A 7,997-nucleotide genomic window follows, 5' to 3' on the forward strand; every position below is an offset into this window, starting at 1 on the left:
TTAAGACAGATATCAGTGTATTTTATAGAAGCGTCTTTTATCATATGGTGATGAGTAAGGTAAGACAGTTTGTTGGTGATCCGTCTTAAATAAAAGAGGTGTTTTGAGGCAGTTACATCTTAAGAAATGTCCTATATTAATTTAAGACAGATTGTTATTGAAAATCGTCTCAAATAAATATACCTTTTGAGTCATTAAGATTGCAAGAATTGTCTTAGATTTTGGTCAGTATATTAGACACTTTTGTATATGAAACCATCTCAAATAAAGATATTATTAGAGTCGTCTAGACTATAAGAACTGTCTTAGATTTTAGTGAGTATCTAGACACTTCTAAATATGAAACGCCTTCGTATGATATTTCTAATAAGATGTATTTGTGAAAAAACGTAATAAATAGTGAATTTGGCTTAGTTTGGTGATAAATATGATATAAAATGTAAAACGTATCTCTACAGCTTGATATATATAGTAAAATTGACCCATATGCGACCCGATCATTAATGTGTCATACAACAATCCTAAATCATCATTTTGTAAACTGACTTTTTATAAACTCCTCATATCCATACGGGGTGCTCTGCAAACTCCTTATTTTTATGTTCGGCCAGTAACAGAACCGATGGATCGTAGCGTCCTCTATGATCGAACATGTGAGCTTCTTCTCCTGATGGTTCACGTCGTGACATCTTAGATATCTCTCGTCCATCTCTCACTCAAGACGATCGTCTATCTAGAAATCTTAATGAAGTTCCATGGGCCTCAAATCAAAACCGTCGATCACATCAGCCTTTCTCTTCTTCTTAAGAGCATGGACTAAAAGCCCAAATCAATCCATGTCTGGACGTCTGCAATTCCCCATCCATTTTCGTACGCCGTACTTCCCCATACACACTCAGCCAGTGGTTTTGCTAGGGTTCTCATCCTTCCACCACCGCCCCTGCCTGCCACAGCGATGGCCGCCGCCGCCGGCGGAGAGGACGACGCGGCGTGGGAGCGCGCCATCTCCGCCGCCACCAAGTCCACCTCGGCGCCCAAGAACCTCACCCTCGACGGCGCCGTCAAGTCCTCCACGGGCGGCCTCCCCTCCGCCGTGCTCCTCGAGCGCTTCGCTGCCTCCCTGGAGGAGCTCTCCGTCGCGGGGGCGCGCCTCTCCTCGCTAACGAGCCTGCCACACCTCCCGGCGCTCCGGCGCCTCTCCCTCCCCGACAACCACCTCTACCTAGGGAACAACCGGTTCGCGGAGGTCTAGGAGCTCGCGCCGCTCGCCGGGGTCCGGGTCGAGTCGCTCGACCTGTTCCAGTGCCCCGTCACCAAGGTCAAGGGGTACAGGGAGGAGGTCTTCGCGCTGATTCCTAGCCTCAAGTACCTTGATGGCGCTGACGCTGAGGGCAACGAGCGTTTGGAGACGGATGACGACGAGGACGAGGAGGAGGACGACGACGAGGGAGAAGAAGGGGCGGAGGGAGAGGAGGAGGGCGATGAGGATGATGGAGAGGAAGAACATGACGAGGAGGAGGTGGAGGCGAATTTCTCTTTGGATGTTTTGTCATGAAAATTCCATCAGGCCAGAGAATCTGTACGCAGAGAAAATACAGACTAAATTATGGGGGGTGATCCTGCACAAAAAATCCATTGATAACAGGTATGAGACTGCCTAACTGCACACATAATATTTATCCCTTTATAGACTGTTGGTTGTCTGAACCTCCCTCCCTCTCCCTCTCTTTTCTAAATATACAATCTGAGACTTACTTGTTCAATGCGCTTAACAGCAAAAGCAATTATCCTCCCTTACCTAAGTAATTGGATTTTGTCAACAAGCCAGTCATCAAACGTGTCTCCCATTCCCAATTGCAGTATTTGCTTTGCTACCCAAAATGCTTGACGCCTACAAAAAACAGAAATTCATTGTTAAATCTAGACTGTCCAAACTATCGGGCCTGATGGAATTCATTCAATGCTTTTATATTTTTCCCATTTGATCTTTCATCTAAACTGACTGCAAGATAATAGGAATTCAGCATTAAACAATGCAAAAACGAAGAACTAGCCATTCGGGCCAACAAACCTGACAATGTTTGGATAACTGAGAGAGTGTCTGTGAAAATATATGTCTGCAAAGAGACATTCCCCAATTTATTAAACGCCAGTTTTGAAAATATTGAGATGATAAAGAGTTAAGTAAGGAAACTAACCTGTGAATCCACACTCAGAAAATCCCAGACTTCTATGCAGCTTGAAACTTCTATCCCAGACTTCTGTAGAATTAATAGGTCGATAGAGTTATGATGATGTAAGTTTTTTTCTAAACGAAACTGCTAACATCTGTATCACAGATCATGAAGCGCAACAAAATGATCTAACAGAAAATGCATACTTCAAGGTTAGCCTACCATACTGCAACACAAAAATAGAAAGAAAATCTCACTGATGTTTACTGAATACATAGTATATGATCCACTGAAGATCAAGATGCTAATTACGTGAATGTTACAAAATAAAGTAATACACACCAATCCCTGAATACATAAATAACGACTCGTGTCTTTCTTGAGCAATTGGAAGGAGCACAGCACCCATTATAGTCCTAAGCTAAAACAAAGAAAATGGCTGTTTCTTGCAAGATTGCTCTGCAGCCTGCACCTTGTTAGCCCCTGATGAAGCTGTTCTAAACTGACTAAAATGAAGCAGGCCCAAGAAACAAATTGTTGTTTAGAAATATCAGTGCTTAAAACTTAAATCTTAGTGAAATGTGATTATGTGAAGAGGATTAGACCTTAACTAAAGTTCCTTCAACTAGTAGAGTGAACGAAGAGATGATCGAGACATTGTTCGTCTCAAATTCGACACGGAGGTCGTCGAAGAGTGGAACCAAGGGGCCGAATTCCAGTCTGTGCAGCCAGGAGAACAAGGTCCTCGACCCAAAGAAATCACAGGTCCAAAACTATTTGTGTATTTTTTTAAGCAGAGATGGGTCAGCGACGAATTCTTTCAGAACTGGACCCTCAAAGCAGAGCAGATTAAGGTGCGGCATCGGCCTGAGCTCCGGCGAGCTGGTGCTGGAGACGGTGGTCGTCGAGCCCCGCCCACGCTGGTCGCCACCATCGTAGACCATGGGGTTGGCCTGTGCAAGCGAGGAGGGCTTTGTGTATACTGTAGGTTACTCCGATCTGCGAAGACAGAGAAGGAAATGCTCGGTCCCGTCCAGAGAAGAAGAGGAAGGGAAACAGACGGCGTGGAGTTACTGTAAGGGCATAATAGGGACAAGCCTTCGCGGGCCCACTTGCCAGGTGCCCCAAATGTGTCTGTGACCTCTTCTGGCGAGCGAGCAGACTTGAGCGACCCATTTTTACGAATACAGATAGACGCGGTGTGTTTTGCAGAGCGGCAAGTTAGAGTGACCCATTTTGCCAAATTCCTCTGAGTAACTGACAAGTGGCAGTGCAATTCAACACTTAAGCTGACAACTCCCAACTAGAAAAAACAATGGGCTGTAAAATCATGTGTTGATGAATTTGTAAGTTCCGATTGATGAAGATAGTTACATGGATATTATTTCAGATAATTGATCTACTGTTACTAATAATGTAACATTGCTAGATTGAGGATGTATGCTGCTAGCTTGGAGGTATTACATTTGCGCGAGTGCCATTGTTAGTTAAATGTCGCTGTACTGCATACGATTCATTTACTCGTGGACAACTTTTCTTTGGTAGGTTCCTGCATGTATCAATGTGAATTCATTTGTTTTCTTTTATTCATGTTTGCTTCTGTGCCATCCATCAATCTGTGTACACTCTCATATTTTTTGGCATTCATTGCTGTTGAATTCTGCATGAGATGAGTAATTGTTGGTGTCTTATCCAATAGGAAAACCACGGGATTGTATATTTGTTTGTTTTTTGGTGCATGGAAGCAAACCTTGTGCAAGGTTATAAAAAGTATGTCATATTTGCATCAAGTGAAGGTCCATTGTTCTAAATGAAATATTATTCTATCTGTTAGCAATTTCATTATTCCTAGAATGTATAGTGTTCTGGGTCTTTCCTGCTTGATCTTCTACATGGACGATTTGCCCTGGGGATGCTATTTTCATGCCTATATTTTCACTTTTTAATATTTATCATTCTTGCGCTTTGTATCATCAAGGTTCACCACTTGTCTTTTTATGTATTATCACCTAGTTATTTGTTCTTGTAAATGCTTCGATGCTCCATAATTTTAGTTTAGTCACTGAACCCTCACAGTTCTTGGGCTGTGAGTATGTCTATCACCTTGATTTTGTTTTAACATCTTGGCAGTTGTCGGTAAAATCATTCTTTGTTTGTTGTTATCTAAACATGGTAGTGTTGAACACTTGATGATGTATGTTTGCACTTTGCAGTACGAGTTTGGCCCTGTTTTATACCTTCAAAATTAACTGTCATGGCCTCGCAGCCTTGCGTAGATGCCCCAAACCATTCTATCTAGCTCATTCTTGCACTTTCCTGCGGTAAAACGTAAACAAGTTTGATTGAGCAGTCTAGTTAGACTATAAATGTTTATATGTCATGTCAATGTAGTTTGCATAGTGCATGCTATTGCTTCTGAATGATACATTAGCGAATAATGATTCCACACTTGTGATGATTGCTGTAGATTTAAGCTTAGTAAATTTGTTTTGCTGATCTTGTTCTGTCTGGAAATCCCACGTTACAGTAACCTTTTCATATGGCTAACCAATCATAATAATTCTGCATTTTGAATGCTTAGGACTGCACTGCTGGATATTGGTAAGCACTACTAGAAATATAACAACTTGGTCACTTCACTTCCTCCAGTTACAGTGCATGCATCAGACCAGGACATGCAGAAGAGTTATGTGTCATTTTATTGATGGTTCATGCCCATAAATTCTTAGATAATTTATTCCATCCTTCCATAAATTCAGCCAGTTGCAAGATTTTAAATAGACTGCCAAACCGTGGAGCAATTGGGGGCACATAAATACTATTAACATCCAATCCAGGCTTTTAGCAGGCCTAACCACAGCTAGAAGAATTTATAGAGCAGTTGTTCGCATATTTGTTGTTCATGACCAGGCACAACCTTATTTGTGTCAAATTGCATTCTAGAATTTTACTTTAAATTGCATCCTAGAATTTGCAAGAGTTAAGCGAAAAGAACAAATTGCAGGCTAGAATTTTACTTTAAATAGATAAATCAAATTTGCAGACTATAACTTTGTTGTTCTATAATTTGACATCCAATCTAGACTGTTAGCAAGCCTAACTGGAACTAGAAGTATTTTAGTGAAACAATCAGACAATACAATTCAAAAGATATATAAGCAGAATCATATGGAGCAAGTTTTAGGTTAAATACATTGCAATGACCATTCTAATGTATGTAGTCTATGGAGCAGAATCATATGGAGTCAGTGCAGCTAGCAATATACGCCTACAAATAATTTAATAGATGACATTTGTGCTGACATTTAAGCCCCACTTCTCCCATTTTTTTCTTATGCTTCTGTTATGTTACTTGGAGAATCTATGTTAAAATTTGCATATGTAGTCTATCCTATAAGATAGATGCATGCAGGCTCCATTTTTCTATGGTGAAAACAAAAAAACGATGATATGGTCTTGATATTATCTACACTTCCATGTTGTTGATTGTACGTGTTGTTTTGGTGCCTAATTGTTTTACTTCCATTGTTCCTTTCTTTATAGGTGACTGGATTCTAAGCGAGGCTACTCATCACCCGTAACTTTGGAAGTGTCGGTTAGTTGACATACTATTCACTTGTACCTCGTGCGATTTCTTATACGTGTACTTATGTGCGTTCTATGGGACGCACTGACGCCCATAAATTGATTCGTGACTATGTAGGTATGTGTAGTGTTGTTGTGTGTACCTTGAATTTCTTTCTACATCTTCCTGTGGTGGCATAGAATGCGTGCAGTAAGGTATGGTCTACCCTCTGTTTGACGTGCCTCGTGTCTTTATGGTCGATATGCTTTTTTGTTTAAATGATGTTTCTCTGTTGCTCCCTCTGGGTAACAGATTGTTATTGACTTGGGTGTTGCCTAATGGCCCTTGTGCCTCCTACCTCGCCTCTAATCTGGGGTAGTGGGACCTTCAGGCCTACAAAGTTGTTTTATTGAGCTAGGAATGAAGCTAGTACCGGATGCAACTTGCATCATATCTCTCTTACATTTATGAACTAGCGGTTGATCCAATCCATATGTGTGATCTCCCCTCATCTACTTGCAGCTGCATTCCACCAATGGTCAGATTGATGCATAAATCATCATGTGCGTGGTGATTCAGGATAAACTAATTGCCTGATTGGGTTTTTGGTGCTGCCAATTTATCTGCGTAAGTTTTTGTATTGTTGTCGTACATCTCCATAAGCTTTTCTAATCTACACAAGCTTTTCTAACTGGTTTGAATAGAGAATAAGATTAACATCTTGTGAAGGATTGTTGGGATATATAATAGTGCAAATGTAGTTCAGGTGACCTTTTGGATCTCCCTGCAATTACTTATTAACTAGACGTATAACTCAGATTTACAAGAAGGCAGAAAATGATGCAAAATCTATGTGTCCTTTTGGATCTCACCAATTGTCAGCACGTCTGCTTATAGCGAAGTTCTAGAGAAGGTAAATTCTTTTGATAGATGCAAAATCTAGCATTATTTTATCTTTTTACGCGTTGATATGACTTTTGTGATATGTCACGCTGTGAAGTGTTCAACTGTGTCTAACTACGTATTATTGCCTTCTCCTTTTTGTTGTACAGGAAAAGATGGAATTAAACTTAAATTTTGGTGGCTGCATAAGTGTGGAGACTTGAATTGATATATGCTTAGTTAGGCTCAACGTTAGCGCAAACCGTTGATGCAAACAGTTGATGACCAAGTTTTTCCATTAGTATTTTAGTATGGATTTAAAGTACACTTATGTATGAGTTATTTGACAATGCTTATTTATGAGATATTGAATGATACTTATCTATATTATATTAATTATAATGTTATTAAATATATTTGTGTATGTATATTTCTCTTTCAAATTATTATAATGTGGTATCTAAAAATGATTATATAAATTGAAGAATGTATAAAATAAGACAGTTTAAATCTTAATAAGACGGTTTCTAAAACATCCAATATCAGTCATCAAAATAAGACAGTTTCTAAAACGTCCAATATCAATCTTCTAAATAAGATGGTTTTCCTGTTACAAGCGTCTATTATTATAGGATATTCTAGACAGTTTGATAAATACCTTGTGACTTATAATGTATGTATTCTCGATGGTTGTTTAGAATAAGTGTCTTAAATAAAAACCTAATTCAAGACGGTTTATCGGACAAAACGACTTAACCAAATACCTTTTTAAACGGTTATGAATTAAAAAATGCCTTATATAGTATCTTTTAAGACAGTTATAATCATCTTAAATGCGAGACATCTTTTGCGACTTCATCAAATTTGGACACTTCATAAGCGTCTTAATAACTGAAAATTAACCGTCTCATATAACATGTTCTGTAGTAGTGTATCCTCATCGAAAAAATCGAAGACTTGGAGAAGTTGACCAAAGAGCATGAGAAGCTAAAGTGCTCTCATGATGATTTGGTCCAAAGGTATGAAAAGATTTCAATTGAGCAAACTAGTACTTCAAATGCTTTATCTTGCGTTGCTCAATTAGAAAAAGAAAATACTATGCTCAAGAACACGATAGAAAAGCTAAACATTGAAAATTAGCTTTGCAAGAAAAACATGATATGCTTGTGTGCTCTCAGAATAAATTTATGGATTCACATATCATGTTAGAAATGGCTCATGAGGTTGTGTTAACAAATTTGAAATCATACCAACCTCAAATATGCACATGTACTCAAATAGAAACTATATTATCATGTGCTAACAAATGTTGCTCTCAAGAAAGCCAATCTTCCATTGAGCTAGAATTTTCAGGAACAAGTAATGTTTCCTATGCA

General features: G+C 39.3%; 1 pseudogene across 1 annotated transcript; it reads left to right on the top strand.

Moving 5' to 3' along the window:
* The first annotated feature begins 934 nt into the window (after window positions 1-934).
* Window positions 935-7,030, top strand: LOC100192763 (uncharacterized; annotated as a pseudogene). Its single transcript, NR_159701.1, has 6 exons — window positions 935-1,645; window positions 5,718-5,769; window positions 5,878-5,954; window positions 6,262-6,366; window positions 6,558-6,652; window positions 6,792-7,030. The product of NR_159701.1 is annotated as an uncharacterized protein (transcript).
* The last annotated feature ends 967 nt before the right edge of the window (window positions 7,031-7,997 follow it).

Source organism: Zea mays, chromosome 10, assembly GCF_902167145.1.
Source record: "Zea mays cultivar B73 chromosome 10, Zm-B73-REFERENCE-NAM-5.0, whole genome shotgun sequence".
In the NCBI taxonomy this organism is placed as follows: Eukaryota; Viridiplantae; Streptophyta; class Magnoliopsida; order Poales; family Poaceae; genus Zea; species Zea mays.